The sequence below is a fragment of the Indicator indicator genome, chromosome 24 (assembly GCF_027791375.1).
Source record: "Indicator indicator isolate 239-I01 chromosome 24, UM_Iind_1.1, whole genome shotgun sequence".
Taxonomy (NCBI): domain Eukaryota; kingdom Metazoa; phylum Chordata; class Aves; order Piciformes; family Indicatoridae; genus Indicator; species Indicator indicator.
The window spans coordinates 4747024-4766244 of record NC_072033.1 but is presented as its reverse complement, the minus strand read 5'-3'; positions in this window follow the sequence as shown (position 1 = coordinate 4766244).

The window sequence follows — 19221 nt, the reverse complement described above, 5'->3', positions numbered from 1 at the left end:
AAAGCAGCTATAATAACCCTTTTCTAAACTTCACTCTCTGCAGATGGAGAGAAAGCAGTGAGAGAACATAAAAACTTACACACAGGAAGGAAAAGAACGTTAGAAGATGTTTAAAATGTCATGTACAGTTAGTCCCAGAGTACTTTGAAATACTGTGGGCCACGTACTGCCATGTTTTAGCCACATCTCCCACAGCCTGGTATTACCTAATAGCTTCTGAATTCCCAACAAATAAGGGTATGGCAGAGTCTGCTGGGAGAGGGTCATCTTAGCACAGCTGTTCCTTGAATTTAGGCTCTCATGGTGGTATCTCTTCTCCTAGCCTGAAGTCCATCTGGATTCACCAAATCCCTATGTTTTTTAAGGCACTTGAATGCTGGGATGAAACCACAGAGCTGCTGATCTGCTCATGTGTTGGGCGGCAGCTCTTCATCTTGTCTTGCACAGAGCTCTGAACCACAGAGCTGCTTTCTCCCCACCTCTCGCACTCTGCAAGAACTGCCTGACCTTACTATTGACATGGTTCCTCCAATATCACAATTCAGCTTTCAAGGAAAAAAAAAACAGATTTTTTTTATTTCTTTTTTTCCCCTCAACACCTGGCCCAGAAACCAATGTAAGATCTGAAAGTCAAACTGATCCCTTCTTCCTTGGCTTTCTCAAACCAGTAATGATAGTTCCCCAGAACACACAGCAATTGTCTGGTGTAAACTGGAGTGGAATTGCCACCTTCTTTTGTGTACAGAAACATGAGCTTTTGCATCTCCTTGTTATTACTATGGGACCTGAGCAGTAGTGTTCCTTTTAAAGTGCTTTAGCCAGCCCACTTACTCACCAGAAAGCAAATAATCACTCAGGCTGAAGTTTATGAAGCTTCTGGGATTCACAAACGTGTTTCGTGAATTCCTGGCAGCTGGCCGAATGTTCACAAATAATGTGATGCCAGCAAGCAGAACAAGTCAAAACTTGACACTTTTATTCATAAATCAGAAGATGTTTTCTTTTTACTGCTTGAACAGTTCTGTTCCCAAGCACGACTGGATTTGAACCACCAACCTGGAGGTGAAAGGACCTTTATTTGATGTATTTGTTTAGGTTTAGATGAAATATAAAAAAGTGTCTATGCAGGGCTCTGGCCACCTTTGCCATATATTAAAAACCCAGGCCAGTTCACACAGACAAAAATAAACTCAGCAACTTCCAAAAGCCAAACGAGGCACAAAAAATCCTCTTGGCCAGAGGCATCAAATCTTTCTATATAAACTGAAAACTTTTGCACACACTATTTCTCTCTTCTCCAGAGCCTGGGACATGAGGAGACGTGTCCCTCAGGTCAGCAAATTGGACTCTTCCAGGCTGTAGTGGAAAGAGAGCATTCAGTCATGCTCATGCTGAGGAGATCTATCAAGTTCTCTGCTTTAAAGTGAGAGGACTTCAGCCAAAATGCCTCTGTGTCTTGCAGCTGCAGCGATATCACTTGGGAGACAGAGCAATCTATTAGGCAAAAAGGATCCAAGATCCAAGACCTTATGCCAAGAATCTATTTTAGCCTCCCCCACAAGCCTGCAGACACAGTGTAGGTCCTGGAGCACTAGAGCTAAGTGCTGATGGTGACACCTCCCACTCATCACCCCACACACATGGACAGCACTCTGCAGACCCACATCCCACCCCTGCCCAATGTTCCCCTCCTCAGGCTCCATGTGCACCCCTGCCTGCCTCCCAGGCCCAGAGAGGTGTCCCTCACTCTCTTGCATTACAGTAGTTACATTCAACCAGTTCCTCCTTCCGTGGCCAGAAAACAATAAATTTATGACCAAAAACTGGAGAGGGAAGAGAAAACCAAGCTATTGACTTCAAAGCATGAAACAAAGCAAATTGCTATTAGGATTTTCTGCTGCAAGGTGGAACAGTCCTGCAGACCAAGTTCTGTCAGAATATATGAGATGTTTAATTACAGCTTGGTCTCTTAGAGACAATCCCAGTTCTGCTATAGGAAGATCCCTTTCAAGACAAAAAAAGCAACAGAGAATCATCTCTCTGCTCTTTAGAGTGCCACAGAAAACAAGTGCCCTTAAAAAAGGTTGCAAGAGATGGCCATTCTGACATGCTGGAGGTTGTTTTCCAAACCCTCTATGCAAACATGAAGCATTATTTTATTTTTTTCACTAAAGGCTAACAAGGTTAGGGAAGGTTTCCATCTAAAACACTGAGCTGAGGTTTCTCTTAGGCAAGAAGTGCCAGTAGGACACAGGCTAAGCCAAGATCAGTGACCCCTGTCCCATCCCTCCACCCTGCCTCTCAGCAAGGCATGTGTCACCTCAACAGCTGTATGGAGGGGCTGCATGAGGAAAAATTAACTCTCTCCCTGAGCCTTCTGATCTGGATATGGAGCAGGATCCATTGCAACCAGGCACGTAGAGCACAGACAGACAAACTTCCTTCTCTTCAAGCCTCTAAAAAGCAGCCTGACCGGATTTTCTCCTGGACAGCTCAGCATTTAACCAGGCCAATTAATCAAAAGCACCTCCCAATTGAAATTGCATCCTGCTTGCCTTCTGACACTTACCACTCCAATAACATCTTTTATGGCTCCATTGTTGCAGTACGAAGCCCTAAGGAGAACTGGCTCCTACGACACGTTGCCATTACCTTTTAGCCAAGGCTGAATGTAGCTGCAAATCTCTCCACACAAAGCAGCAGAGATCGATTAAATGCATAACTTCCCTGGCACCAAAAGGTGATTCTTTTAACAGGTCCACTTCTTCCCTGGGATTCTGATGAAGTGTGCTCTGCTGTGTTATGAAATACACCATCTTTTGGTGTGATACACAGAAAACGTCTTTTTTTAAGGCAGCTGATCTTTCATCATGTCACTTTTCTATTGGATTTCTTTTCTGTGCACTGAAAGAATATTACCGTGACAATTTTACAGGGAGGGCTCTGCTATGTGACCTGCAGTGTTAGAGTCAGGATCACATCCTCCCTTAGGCACAATCTGGACAGCATGACCCAAAGAAAAGGAAGATGGAGCAGATAAAGAACCAGGTAAAGCAATTCAACAACATTCCCACCTAAGTTCTAGCCTGAAACAGATGCCTTCTACAAAAACCTGAAAATTAAACTGTTATTAGTTGTCTGCTGTCCATTCTTCCATTTATAGAGACTTACCAGTGCTAACATGAGAGCTCAAGAAAGCTGGAATGCTGCCGGCACGTCCATTTTGTTCAGAAGAGGCAATGTGGTTCCAAAGCACAGCCCAATCTCTCCATCCTGAAGCATGTCCTCTCTCATAACAGTCACTCTTTTAACTTCTTCCAGATCCTTCAGAAACTAACAGGAACGGGTGGTAAATCAAATTGTTTGGTGGAGTAGGTGCTAGCATAGCACCCCAGATACAAGGATTCCATTTTCTGCTTCATTGTGAACTTCTGTAAACACGTAACAGGATGAAGTCCCACAAGATATTTGTTCTGATAGCTCGCCACTGCTGCAGTCAGTATGGGGAACTGGTTCAGCAAAGATCTAGAAAGAGCTGGGTGGTAAAGAGAGACTTCCCTCTTTTGGCAGGAGAGAACTGTTGGAGCAGCTCAGGCACCTCATGCAACCTGCCCTTCGGGCACCTTCATTGAGAGCGGTGATGTGCCTAATCCCTAACTCTTTATGCATCTTTGTTTCCTGCAGTTGTGCTCCCTACACAGCTCAGATCTGCTCACGTCACCACTTGAGCTGGGCTGCACACCAAGCTCACACCTAGCCCTGCTTGGACTCCACAGTACAGGCTTTCACCTACCAAGATCCTTTGCAGGACCTGCAGGTGAGTGCCAAGCTTTCCTAAGTGGGCCATGCTCCTCCCAAAGCAGGCTGCCTTGGCTTCCTTTCAGCCTAAACCATCCCATGTAGATGCCACTGCTGCTTCACTGCATTACTCAGCACATCCTGCACTCTGCAGAAGAACCACTTCTCAGCCAGAGGGCTTCAGATAAACATCTCCTTTATCCCAGAGGGAGATGTCTACCTGCCATTCTTGGAGATGCTCTCCACTCCTCTTGTCAAAGCCCAGCTACCACACAGAATGAGTTTAAGTGCCATTGAGTGAATTGGCCAGTGAAACACTGTGATTTTAACCATCATCTCATGACCACAATGCTCACTCAGGGATTTCTACTATTGCCCTATAAGCTGTTTTCTGGCAATCATACAATGTGAAGGTTGGGAGCTATTCTTAAGAACGATGTCACAACTTCTGTACCTTTCTTCTTGAGTAAAGGCAGCTTGTCTTGGACTTCTGTGGGAAACCTCCAAAAGGAAGGATGGGTGAAAGCTCCCATTTAGGACAATCTAGAAAAGTCAGAACTTTATTTTTTTTCCTGGAAGAAACTGTGACCTCTGAGTACTTGTCCTCAAATCAGGCAACCTGAGTAGCTGACTGAGGTCTCAAACCCTGGATAAGATTAGGGCCTATAGTGCCAAAGTCATCACTCAGCTGTGACACAGTTGGTATCTGCTCATGTTTTCTGAACTCAGTGGCTTGACCAAGTCCTGCCTTTTACCCATAAGGACACTTAAGGTGGGAGCCAGCATCTGACAAGCATCTTGACCCAGTCCAGAGGCCAAACCAACCCTCTGACAGTAAGCAGATCTGGTTCAAGTCCAAAGTCAAGGTCCAAGTTCACTTGACAGTGGGTGAATTTGTGACTTCCACCACACAACTCACTCCCTCCTCTGCAAAGAACACAATAGCACTTCCAGGACTGCTTTCCAGAAAAGTTGTCCTAAAGGTTATTCAGGTAAAGACCATGCAAGCAGCTAAGCTAAGGCAGGGAGACAGGGATGTTACAAGCTTCCTCACCACATCCTGCAGCAGAGGGAACTTGCCAGGCTTGCTTAGGTCTTCAGATTCATTACAGCAGGCAGGAAAAGATGGCTCATATACACACAGAGCTTATCCTGCTGATCAATAAGCTTCCTTCCTTCCCCACAGCCAAACCACTTACCATATTAGCAGTGTTATTTAAGATCTGTGGAAATTTTGTCTGATCCAAGCAAACCAGAAATATCTTGACCTAGATAGTAAGTACAAACCAATGCTGAGTAAACTTCAGGATTGCCACTTCATCTATCATTGCACTTGACATTTTATTCGAGAATCAGAGCAAAACTATTTTTACCCCAAAGCTTCTTACACCAGCATATTTATTTAATGGAGGAAAGAGAAAAGTACATCTGACACTTTCTCCCTCTCAATTTAGATTCCTAATGGGTGCATTTTATAGTCCATTCATAAGGTACACAAGTTGCCTGTAGGCCCTCTTCAAGAGACTACAGATAGCAAACAATTATATCAGCAAACATAAATGAGTGAGACTCATCTATACTTCCTTCTGAGGAAAGAAAGAGCAGAAAAAGAACGCAGAGAGTATTTGCACACAAAGAGTATTTCCACCATGTTACAAGTGTGCAGGCTCAAGAGAGTGACCTGCACAGATGAAGATGGTCAGCCTGATCTAGTGTGAGGTGTCCCTGCCCATGGCAGGGGGATTGGAACTAGATGATCCTTGTAGTCCCTTCCAACCCTGACTGATTCTATGATTCTGTGATGGTCACTGGTGCAGAATGGTGCAACAAATGTTTTCAGAATGACCATGAAGCTGTTGCACCTTTAAAAAGCAAGGCCTTATTTTCTTCAAGATCTACCTAAAATTCCTAATCAGTTTCTACAAAAAGACATTCTTGCCCCACTTGTCTTTCACATCCAACTGCAAAGCTAAAAGAAAATTATTGTGACTCTCCTGTCCAGGAGCTGGAACTTCACTGAGCCTTATACTCTAACCTAGCAGATTTCTGCTTAGTCCTCTTTATCCATGCAAATTGTGGTGCTTACCTGTACATATTTCAACATTTTAAGTATTTACATACCTGTAAGACAGGCTGCTTAACAAAAGGAGAAAAGGAAAAGAAGGACTTTCAGAAAAGATCAAATACATCATAAGCTTGGCAGACACTGTAGCCCTGAAACAGCAGTTTGAAACTTGCACCATAACAAATCTTCTCCTATACATTATCTCACAGGAAACAACACATGATAAATTCTTAGCACAATGTGATTCCCCTTCTTCCACCTCCTCCCCACTTCAGAAAGATTTAACATCTAATTCAGCTTTTGACGAGCTGCTTCATCACTGCGGGAATGCTGTTGATCTCTGTCGGAACCCCGCGGCCTTGGACAGAACAAACTGAAAGGGGGGGGGAAAAAATTTGGCCGTCTGTAATGATAAATAAATACATTACAGGATACAACTCTGGGGAATGGAGGCTGACACTGACTGAGCACCGTGACCTCCACACAACTGCCAAGTCTCAGCCGCTTAACAAAAGTCAACTTTTGTTTGCCTTCTTCCCCCTCCCCCCCCCCCAGGACGATTTTTTTAAAGTGCAAATGCAGGATGGAAAAGGAGGGGAAAAAATTAAAATTGCAACAATCAGAGATAGAGGAGAACTCCAAACCTCACCTCAGCTGCTGCCCAGAGGCACTTTAGTTTTGACAGACCAGTATTTTATTTCTTTGGTCTCCTGGAACTTGGGGGAAACTGGTCCATGCTGCATCAGCGGCAGTGGGACAGGGAAGCTGTGCCACAGGGAATGCTCAAATCCCTTCTTAAACATTTTTGCATTAGGATATGCCTGCCTTCAGGCTAAATCTTGGCTCCAATTTGATTTTCTGTCTACTTGAGTCCTATTCACAAAATCAAATATATATGTGGCAAATATTGGGTCTTCACATTGAGGGCAAGAGTAACAAAATAGAGAGGGAGGAATTGGTTAATCCATCAGATAATCCACTTCCCTACCCCTAGAAGCCCCACCCACTTGTGTCAACTTGTCCCCTAGACTCTCCTTTTCAATATCTGATTCCCATTTCTCTCCAAATGTAACAGGAAGGTGATACCTACTGCCACCTCTCCTCATTTGGCAGATGCAGAAAGCGATAAATAAAGTGTCACGACAAAGTCAGTCAAGATGAAAGCCAGGAAGGGCCTGCAGGCATTAGCTTGTGTCTGCATTGTGCTTACCATAACGTATTATTCCATTAACTCCATGCTCTTTATGGGAACCACAGAGGGCTCAGCTTGATCAGAGAAGTTCATGGTCAAGCCCTGAGGGCTCATCAACACCTTACAGCAAAGTGCAGCAGAGAAACCCTGGGTTAACACTGACAAGGCTAATTCAGTGCGGGAAGAGAAGAGTCTCTCCAGCACAGTGCTAATCAGCCCCACTGGCTTGTTAAACTATTAATCTCAGGCACAAAGCTAATGTAGATACACCACTCCTGAAGCCCACACCAGTATTTCTTCCCAACACTTCATTGCACAGTGCAAATGCTCCAGCTCACTCAGAGCTGTCTCAGAAATACAGCACAGCTTGTTCCAAGTGTTTCTTTTGCTCCCTTTCTGTCCCCGAGGACTCTGCCTGGCCAGCTCACCACCAGTGTAACTGCTGCTGACACCAGGTGCTATCACCACAGCTCCTGATTTGCAGATTAACTCAGCCATTCACCAAAACTCCTATTTAATCCACCCTGCTCACAGTTGCTGCCACCAGAACACTGGATTTTCAAATGTCCCATGACTGTTTATGACTCACTATGCCCTTCTTATTTCCCCTGCTGCCCGTCCTTCATAGACACAGGGAAAGTGAACAAGGGAGAGGTGATTAACTCACCCAAACAGTGGAAAACTGGTGATTCAATCCCTTTATCTTTTCTCTCTGGTTTACATCTTACAGTTCTCAATCCAACTTGTTTCACTGTTTTTCATTCTGCTTGGATTTAGAGGATTTGAACGGTTCCCCTTTCGTTAAAGGTAGATTGTTTCTCAAGTGTCTTCTCACATTTGTACATCCTCCTGAATATTTTCCATTGCTTCAAGCTTGCCCTCCAAAAGCAATGAGAAAAACAGTTTTCATCAGCTTGGTCAATTCCCTGAGTCTGTTCTGCCAGGGAACACTTATTTCATGTTAATTACATCTTTGATTGTCCTGCAGATTTTCCTGTAAGCGTCAGTTGTGTCCACCAGAGTCTCTGGAGGCACCACAGGGGCTGGAGTTGCAGAGAGATTTCCAAGCATTCCCCAAACCACCACTGAGCTCATGCCTTGACCTGCCCATCAAAAGAAGATTGACACTTTCTAGGAAACAGTAGATAAGGGCAAAAAGGAAGGGAAATAAAGATGGATTTGTTTTCAAAGCTATATTTCCCAAGCCTTTCTCCTGAGACAAACATAATAAAAACCAAAACTCAGGACAAAAGAGAAATCAAACCAAATGAATCATAGAATCATAGAACGGTTTGGGTTGGAAGAGACCTCTAATGGTCATCTAGTCCAACTCCCTGCAATGAGCAAGGCCATCCTTCACTAGATCAGGTTGCTCAGAGACTTCTTGAGACTGATCTTGATTATCTTCAAAGATGGGGCCTCAACTACTTCCCTGGGCAAGCTGTTCCAGTGTTCCACTACCATTATGACAAAGAACTTGTTCCTAACATCCAATCTAAATCTCTTCTTTCATTTCAAACCATTGCTCCTCATCCTGTCACTGCAGGCCTTTGCAAACTCCCTCTGCAGCCTTCTTGTAGCCCCCCTTCAAGTACTGGAAGGCTGCTATTAGCAGCCTTCTCTTCTCTTAGAAGAGCCTTCTCTTCTCCAGATTGAACAACCCCAGCTCCCTCAGCCTGTCCTCTGCAAAGGAGAGGTGTTCCAGCCCCCTGATCATCCTCATGGCCCTCATCTGGACTCACTCCATCAGGTCCATGTCCTTCTCCATGAAGAGAAGCTCCACCTCTGAACCAGCTACAACAGAAACCTGGTCTCCTCTAGCTCAGTCCAAATTTTCAAATGTGACTTCCTCCCTTTAGAAAAGACCTTCACCATTCTCCACAATTCCTCCACCACATGCATCAGCAGAGGGTATCTACTGTGATCTGCCTCCAGCTGAGAGGAAATGCAAATCTTCGAGAGAAATCAGAGGGAGATGTATGGGAAATCAGACCTGGACATCTGGGTGGACATTCTCTGCCAGTGCAGTCTACTTTGCTGGCACTCCTTCTGCCTTGCTGCATGCTCTGCATGTATGTTTAAACAAAAAGGCTGATAAGGAGTACTTGTCTGTCAGCAGTATCTGAAGCCCACGGCTCTCTGAGAGCATTTGGGTTTACTTGGCGGGTCATGCTGACTCCTTGTGAACCATTTATCATCACAAAAAACTCCAGAGGCTGGCACCATGCCAGTGTCTTGTCTTCTCTTCCCTCCCCCCACCCTCTTCTCCCCTCCTGGGCATTGATGCTACATCAAAACAACTCTCCAGTTCACATAGCAACAGAACATTTTTATATAGCCTCTGCATGGGAATGCTCCACAAACCGTTGGACAATCACTTGGAGCACGTTAGGTAATTCCAGCATATTTCGCTGGTTTCTGTCAAAAACACCCCTGCTTAAAAGAACTGTAAAAAGGGGAAGAGGACTTTTTTGCACAAGGGCCAGACTTGAAACACATCTTGGCACAGAGGACACCAAGGGATTAGTGCACCTCTTGGTTCTATCTTCTACGTTTTGCCATGTTCTGTCTCACTTGGAATCAAACTGGGGAGTCCAGAGCATTTAAGCCAGATTGGGCTGAATGTGACTGAAAGCAAAACAGTGCTGAAGGGATCTGCTGACTCAGGGCTTTAATAAGACAAAGACTGAAATGTACATTTTGGTGGACACTGAAAACTCTCCTTGCTATCTGAAACAGAGATATCTGTACAGGCTGTGTACTTGCATAATCATAAACCAGCTAGGTCATCTTAACTTCATTTTCCCCCACCCTGTCACAAGAGGTTAATACTTTCGACAAGGACATAACAAATATGTTCCTTCAGATCTTCCCAGAGCATGTCCACCTCATCTCTATATTGTGTTAAACCCATAGTTCAGGGCTTCCACTACTTTGCTAATAGAATCATGAAGACCTTATATATCAAAAGGCAGGGGGGTGGAATGACTCAAGATTTGTACTGCTTTCCCCTGATCCACTGAAGATAAAATCTGGGCATGAGGAAGGGCATCTCAAGGCCCACAGTGACATCAGAGCCATTAGTTATTGTTTGGTATATCCTAGTTGTGTACATAGAATTCAACTCATCCTAAGATACTGCATTAAGAAAGGCAGAGCTTTCCTCCAAGCCATACTGGCAATGATCATGGAAGACCTTTAGCCAGAACTTATCAACATCCTGGGATTACTTGGGAATTTCATCAAGTTACCTGAAGTTCTCACACCTCAGGACACTGCTTATGACTTTGATTTCTCCTGCTCTCTCCCTCTAATGTGTTACAGCCTCTTCATTAAGTCTTAAACAGGTCATTGGAAAATGTTTTGTGGCAAGTAGGTGGTATGAGAAATATGTTCTCTGGATATGTCCAGACTAAACATGCACAGTGTGATTGCTTCCAGTTGTGTATAATGCACTGGTTCAGTGCTTCTGCACCATTTGGGAAAGATAATAGTTAAGGTGTATCTATCTATCTAGGTTATTATATGGTGCACATCACTAAAGGATAATTTAATGCAGCAGCTAGAATACAGTTAATATATGACAAACATTATGGACTAACTTTTGTAGCCCTAGAGAAACTCTTCTATACACCATTTTCATGACTGCAATGATAGAAGTAGTAAAATGCCCTAATTATGATATTATTTCTTCATTTATTTCTTACTTCCTTTCCCTTCTTCACCTTGACCCTTTAACTGCCTGCAACTAATTAGCATGGACTAAAACCAAACCCTTTGTGCAGGGTAATTGTCAACTCAGATGTATCACCTCACACAGAGGTATCACCTAAATTCCAGGGGTCATCTCAAGCATGAAGTAAATGCCTGGACACAAACAAGAACATGCCATGTACAACCACAAAAGCCAGCACATAGGAACTGGAAGAGACATCATTTATGATTACTTCCTAGTGAATACTGCATTAGATTAAAGACCAAAGAAGAAAGTCTCACTAAACTAAGAATTTTTAACAGAATTAATACTACAAGAAAAGGATGGACCTGATTGTTTACAGCACCTAGAACAAAGGCTACCTGCTGGAGTGGAGAGAGGTCTGTGCATGACCTTATTCTGGCCACAAAATCTGATCCCACATTATCACTAAAAGGGATGGAATTTTACTGTCCTCCCATTTTCTCCACTCTCAACCTCACAACTCCAATCCTGCCTTTGCACCACCTCTGCTGCTCCTGGGATTTTTTTCCTGAGCTATCTGAGTTTACTAAACTCAGAAGCCAGCAGTTAACTAGCCCAAAACAACCTGGTCTGGGGAATGCGCTCCTGTCAGCAACAACAAACAGATCAGATCAGCCTTTCTTAAGTGACTGTATGCTACATCCATGACTCTGGAGTCTAAAGGAAGTTCACTGGAAAGGCAAATCAGGTTCAGATCCAGTGCAGGACCAAGACCCAGGCTGATTCCATGTTCTCCAGGAAAGCTGAAAGTTGTATTGAAATGATAATTCACTGTTCCCCTTCTCCAGTCTACACCATGGGAGATGAGCAGGACATTCCAAGTAGCAGCCTAGAGGATCTGCCCTCAAGTAAACCCTCATATACAACCACATAGTCATGAGGTGCTGGGTGACAGGTTGGACTTGATGATCTCTGAAGTCTTTTCCAACCTTGTTGATTCTATGATTCCATGAACATGCTGGGCATTAGTGCAGAGAATTATTCAGACGCCCATCTCCTAGTCTCAAAAAAAAAAAAAAAAAAAAAAATCTGAAACCCTCTAGTTTTGCTGTCCCAGGAACACTCCTGACTTCATGTGGGCTTCAGCTTTTCAGTCCTTACCCTAAAGTTTTTCAGGTTCAGTGAAGCTAAGCCACACAGGATTTTTACGAAGTGTTAATAGGCTGCAGTGACTCCACATAATCCCGCACTGGCTGGTGAGTTATCACACCCCATTGTCACTTCATTAGCTGGCAGCTTGGGAGAACACAGGTGCCTCCTCTGCACTCAGCGGTGCAAAGTTGTTCACGTTGGTAGGGACCGCAGGAAAGCACAAACCAGCAGCTGTCCATCCCCAGGACTGATAGAGTCCTCAATAACTGAATAATCTTTGGATCTCAAGAGGTTTGTCGGATTTTCCCCAGCACCTTACTCAGTAGTACACTCATCAACCACCTTCTCAAATCTACCTCCACACGTTTCCTGTCTCAGGCTTTCAACAAACTCCTATGCTTTTGCTTCTGGGAACAAACTCTGGGAAGCCCTTTGGGGAACACTTAACTCCTTGTTTCATAGAGATAAAGTGGAACACAAACCAGCATATCTGAAGGGTTAAACATGTCAGCTGTTTTAAGTGCATACACAAGAGCAATGCAGAGAGAGGTGAACCTAGGAGGAAATTCAAAGCCCTAAGACAAGTTCTGAGAATCAACACAAATAGCTCTCTAAAATGTAGAAACAAGGAAAACCAAATGTATGCAGCCAACTTGGTGAAGCTCCATTGGCAGCCAATTATGCCCCAAGCCTTATTTTCAGAAGTAGGTGCATGTAATGGTGTGTGCAAAAATGAACAATCAATAGTATCCTTCATTTATTTGACTTACCATGATTGCATCCTGCAGCCATGGTAACTGTGCACCCACCTGAGGAACTGCATGAACAGATATGCAGATAATGGGGTGGGCTAGCTCCCATCCCAGCTGCTGAGAATACCTCATGTCCAGGAACTTTGAATCTCAAAGCCATGACCTGCTGAGCAGCCTTCACAGCAGCAAAATAGTTTGCATCACATATATAACTGCACACACATGCATGGCATTCATATGTTACACAACATGATGGACAAATTACTATATTAGTAGTGGAGTAAGGAAGAAGCATCAAGAAATCAACATGCTGCTGCTGCTTACAGAGTCAGTGAGAACACTGCTGTGCATCCATTCTTCACTAGTGTGTGGGCATGTGTGTGTATATATATAAATATACACCCATAAACACACACATATACATAAAAGAAAATATGCATTGGGACAAAATGGTGACGCTAAAACTCCATCTATGCTCCACACTAGGGAAAAAGCAGCACCATAAACTTCTGGAGAGAGTCCAAGGGAGGGCTAGAAGGATGACTAAGGGAATAGAAGATCTCTCTTATGAGGAAAGGCTGAGACAACCTGGGGCTGTTCAGCCTGAAGAAGAGAAGGCTGAAAGGGAATATGATCAGTATTTTCAAATGTCTTAAGGGTGGGTGTCAAGAAGATGTGGCCAGTTTCTTTTCACTGGTGCCCTGTGATAGGACAAGGGGTAACAGATAGAAACTGGAACCCAGGAAGTTCCACCTCAACACAAAAACTTTTCTGAGAGAGTCCTGGAGTCCTGAGGCAGGATGCCCAGGAAGGCTGCAGAGTCTCCTTCTCTGTCTCAGTGATCTTCAGGGGTCCTTTCTAATCCCCTGTCATTCTGTGACTCTGTGAATTCACTGCAAAACTCAGTTGTACAGACATTGGTGCAAAGCTAGTGCTAACAATGGCAAGGCTAAACAAGCATTGGATACAACTTCTTTACACAGCATGAGGATCACGTCTAATTAAATGAGTCAGAAAGAGATGTCTGGAGAGGGAAGAAAACTCTTGTTCCATTGTGTGTTAAAATAATCATAAAAATCAAGAAGAAACCAGAGATTTGCCTCCTCACCTCTTCTTTAGAAGAAATCCTGTTCCTTTTCAGCAAGGAAGAAAGGGCAGTCAGTCCAGGCATGAAAGGGCAGACAGTCCAGGCAGCAAAGCTTTTGGAATCCCAATTCTCTGTCAAAAGGAGCCCACCAGTATGATGAGGAGGTGAAAATGCCAAAGTGAAGAAGTCCAGCCACAGCTGAGATTCTTTTTTTTTTCCCCCTAAACAGGCCATGAAAAAAAAAGCAAGAAGACACAAGAGAAATATCACTTGAGTCTACAAAAGCTCCCTTTCTATCAGTAACTGAACTAATATCATAGTCTAAGAGAGAAGTCCTGTCAGGCTACCTCAAGCCACAGCATTGCTGTTCTGATAGCGACTGTCCTGAGGAGAAAGCTGCACACTGGAGCTGCCAACCAAAGTTGTCCAAAGACAGATGCAATGTGCTGGCTGTGAGTGTCAAGAACATCAGAGGTGTTGAAAATAGAATGAAAATTGCTGCTGTCTCCCTCACACCACAGATTTTGGCCTTTGTTTTGTGATGTACAGAGTTTCTATGCTGTACATGGCAAACACACACCCCAAGCTGACTTTCATCTGTTCAGGTCAGTCAGCTCCTCTTGGGTTTTGTTTACTGCCTGTTTTTTTTTTTTTTTTTTTTTGAGAACAGTGCATGGCATCACTTGTTAAAGCCCTAACACAGACACACAAAAAAACCCCAGGCCAGGCTCTTTTAGCCAGTTTAACCACTGGCTAAAGCATAAACACACTGGATAAAACATTCTAGAGCCTCTACATTCACTACCAATTCATTATTGAAAGGGTATCTATTGAGCATTTTAATATGCATAAAAGTAGAGACAATTCCAGTTGCCACGCAACTGGCTGAGAATCATGTAAACATAAACACAGTAGTTTCATTTTCATGAATAATCTCATGTGTGTGGAGAGAAGGGCTCAGCACAGCCACCATACATCAGAACACAGGAACAGTATTAAAGATGATAGAGAGTTAGCCACTTGGTAGCTGGGAGCCTGCATTTTAGGAATTAATTTGATTATCAGTGTAGCAAAAAAGGCCAGGACCTTATGCCTGTGGACTAAGACATAGCAGGAATTGCATCCTACAGATTGACACGGAATATTTATTTCAGATGCAATCAAGAGAGGTGTTACTGACAATCAGACATAGCTCAGCATGCAGTCTGATAAGAAGTGTAATTATACAGATGGAAAACAAAATAATAAAAGACAAAAGATGTATTGGGATCATTGGGGCTGATCTCCAGCCTTTCATACAGACAGCACTCTACTCTGTTTTCTTAGAAGTACAGACGGTTCCACTAAGCACCAGAGATTTCAGTACATACCCAGTATAAGGTTGCTTGCTTCCTCCACCAAGAAATTTGCTAACAAGACGAACTTTAGAAAAACAAAAATATTGGGAAATTCAGACTAAATATGGGACTTGTAAACAAGAAGGACAAAGTCAAAAAGTTTTCCAAAATATAGCTTAAAAAAAATATTTCAGAAAAGCTATGCTTTAGGTTGACCCTAAAAATATATTATTATTATATTATTATTTGGTTGGTTGGTTTTTACATTATCTTTTTCCATTTTCCTTGACATGGACTTTACTTTTTACTTTCTTGTAACAAAACCAAGAAAGAAAGAAAAATAATTTGCCAAGTGCATAGACTGACCAACATAAACCCAGCAGAACTCTCTCCCACATTTAGAAACAGCAAGTAAACACATAGTTTCAATTCTACTCCACCTCTTTCTCAAAACGCCCTTTCTCCTGTAGTCTAAACAATCTCATTTAGATGTCAACAAGCCCAAGTCCTGCCTTAATATCTAATTTACAAACTCCTGAGCTTGTTTTTCTTGCTGCACTCTTGCAAAGGCTGCAGCATGCCTGATTCACACTGAAGACCTGCATCCTCCAGATGATGCAATTCTTATTCTCTTCCCCTGTTGCACAAAGTTTTCTCTTCCACCTCCTTTTCTCCTTTGCTGACAGACCTGCCAGGGAGTAGGTTCTCTTAATTTAAATCACAAGAGTGAGAACATGAACTGAACTTGTTTGATTGATGGGTTTAGCTGCTATATATTTCTTAATATTTAGGGTTTTGTTGTTGCTCCTTTTTCAGACCTGCATGCGATTTATAAGAGGAGGCAGTATGGTCTTAAACACAGCTAATATTATTCCTTAATCCACTCAAAAGCAATGTTTGGCATTTAACTTTGTAATAAAAGGTATCAATTAGGAACTGTCAATGTTTTCAGTAGCGATATCTAATTACTGTAACTTGCTATAGGCTATCTTGTTAAATTCTAGTTGAATGACTAAGTATTCCTGACAAGTTTAATGCATTATTAAAGGTGTAATTACTTGATTATTGCTCGTGTAATTCTGAGTTAATTACATGACATCTAAATTCATCATTTTTATGTTTATTGAAATTTGGTAAATTCACTTTTAGCTATTGCTTGGTATTTACATTGTGACTCACTCTTTCACTCATTTCAAACTTCAAGGAGAACAGTGCTGCATTTTCTCAGCCCAGCAGGAGAAACCAGGAAGGGGAAGGGACTATCATCATAACAAGTCTGATTTTCCTATCAGTTTTCCATTTTCCTACACTTTCTCTGCCTGCTACCATTTAACCACATCACATCAGTAGATTTGCTTTATTTTCAACAGAAGAAAATTAGGCTACAGTGTTTTAAAAGAACTGATATAAAATTGTGACCCTATTGAAATCAGTGGCAAAGTAGAGAAAGCTCTTCACCTTTGGGAACCCCTGTTCTGAGAACAGAAAACAAACTACCCGAGGGGCTCTGGGATACAGGATTTTATCAGTGTTGGCATCAGTAGGCAGATGCCAAAGGGATGTCTCCATGAGTCAGTCATCGTAATTTCCACTCACAGAGTTCAGAGGAGATGTATAAATAAACAATGCATTTGAAATCCCCTTCTACTACTTTGTGTCCTCCCTATATAACCTCTTTTTTTTCCCTCCCTCTGATTTGTAAACATGGCCTCTCATGCCCCACCTTGTACACACCATGATCCTTTGCTCCCCAGGGCCTGTGCTGTGTTGACCCCCAGCAGGTGGAAAAAGTCAATGCTGCTCGTGCCACAGCTCCCAAATGAAAGCCTTGACAAGCTCAAGTGCCATCATTATACAGTCAGTGAATCTGAGGTTATAAATCTTGTTTCATTCCCATTTGGAAGAAGGATCTTCAATTAAGCCAGAATTGATTTTCTAATGATTTTTTTTTTCTGCTCATGATTGGTAGATAGTTTGAAACTGTTCCAGCCCAACACTGTACAGACAGAACAATTAAACATGTATCCCAGTTGACAGCAGGACTGATTTTAAGTCAGTGAATGCAATTTAGCCCTTTGATTTTTGGCAAGAAGTTCACCTTGCAACAATTATGAAGGAAGAAAATATTATTCCAGCAAACCATTGCAACTATCAAGCCAGTCAGAAAGCAAGCAGGAAATGCAATGGGGCACTGGGAAGATGTTTCTGATCTTATGGAATCCCTTACTTTAGTAGTTAGTAACAGCTGAGGTATTAGTAGAGGCTTGAATAAGTCATTTGGCAGCTCTGATATCCCACTGTCATTGTTGATAATGATTCTTAGGAAACTAGGAACCCCCAATCAAAATTTTCAAAGCATATTTAAATTTTGGTCTTGATGGGAAAGACTCAAATCTGATTGATTCAAAGCTCACTAAGCTTATCTGGAGTTTTTCCATTAAATCCAAAGCCCTCTGGACCAAACTTTACAGCACAGCCCTTCATTAAAATCATACTTTTTGATGTGCACAGAGAACAAGCAGAACAGGATTAAAATCCTATTAGACGTGAACTAAACCTAACAATTTAAGCCTCACTCTAAAATGATATGTTGGCAGGCACTGGTTTACCTTCTAAACGCTCTAGAGGTAGCTCTGATCCTACTCATTTTCTTAATGAGGTACAATTAGAATTGGGATCTTATGTATACAGGACAATGCTGAACCTGACAACCCATGTCTGGAGAAGAGAAGGCCATGAGGAGACCTTATTGTGGCCTTCCAGCATCTTAAGGGGGCATACAAGAAAGCTGGTGAGGGACTTTTTAGGGTGTCAGGTAATGATAGGACTAAGGGGAGTGGAACAAAACTAGAAATGGGTAGATTCAGATTGGATGTTAGGAAGAAATTCTTCCCCATGAGGGTGGTGAGACACTAGAATAGGTTGCCCAGGGAAGTGATAGAAGCCTCATCCCTGGAGGTTTTTAAGGCCAGGCTGGATGTGGCCTCTGAGCAGCCTAATCTAGTGTGAGGTGTCCCTGCCCATGGCAGGGGGGTTGGAACTAGGTGGTATTTGAGGTCCCTTCCAACCCTAACAATTCTATGATTCTATTAATGTTTGCTGGTACTCACCTCCCAAAACCGGATATGGCTGTGACAGATATGGGACAAAGAGGACAAAAAGACAAATTGTTCTCTGAAAAGTTACAATGCTACTGTCAGAGCAACAGACAAATGTAGACTCAGAGAGAATGAGAGTACAAAGAAGCTGTGAGACAATATTATCTATCACGAAAAACAAGAGGTAGTAAGTAGCATACTAGCAATTTTATTCTTCTTGTAACCTTTTGGGCATCATATCTTTGAACAGAACTGTAGCAGCACATGCAGTGCACCTGAGCCAGCCTGTACCACAAGTCACAGTGTTTTTCAAAACTGGACTGTGGTGTTCCTCCAGGTTAATCCAGTTTAATCTTTTCCATCTGCAGATAATGTTGGCTGTGACAGTTTAAACCTTGATAGAATGAGTCAGTAGAAATAGGTGCAGTGTTTCCTTGAAGCAAGCAAAGTAAATCCCATCTTCTATCAGTCTAATAAGGACTTTTCCTAGTATGTTAATTTCATCATTGCCTACATATTATTCTGCTTGATCTGACCTGAATCTGACTTATTGCATTTCCCAAACTACTTTTCACTCAGCGGTTAATTAAAAGATTTGGTCCCTGACACACTGCTTACAGCCCTTATTGGCACCCATTAGCCCAGCTAGACTAATTCTCCTGAAAAGCAAACCTCCTTATATTCCCAGAGTCAAAAGTTCACAGGCAATTCCCTAAATCTTTAACATTTGCTATTAGTTCATTATTTGAACCTACTGTGCTGTAAGAGCCTGTATTCAAATGCAGGCAGAAAAAGTCATTCCAGAAAGACAGTTTCTCACACAAATTCATCACACACCAGTCTGCTCCATCTCTGTCCATACAACACCAGGACTGTACAGTGCAAGAAATAGAAAATTCCTTTGGTTTAACTCTCTTTTAAGTACTTTTTTGTTTAATACACAACCACCAAAGAAAGAAAATGCATGCTCTAATTTATACTAAGCTATTACAATATCTATTGTGCCTCAAAACTGCCTGAACAGTTTATTTTCCTGTGCACACAACCCAGAGCACACCCTT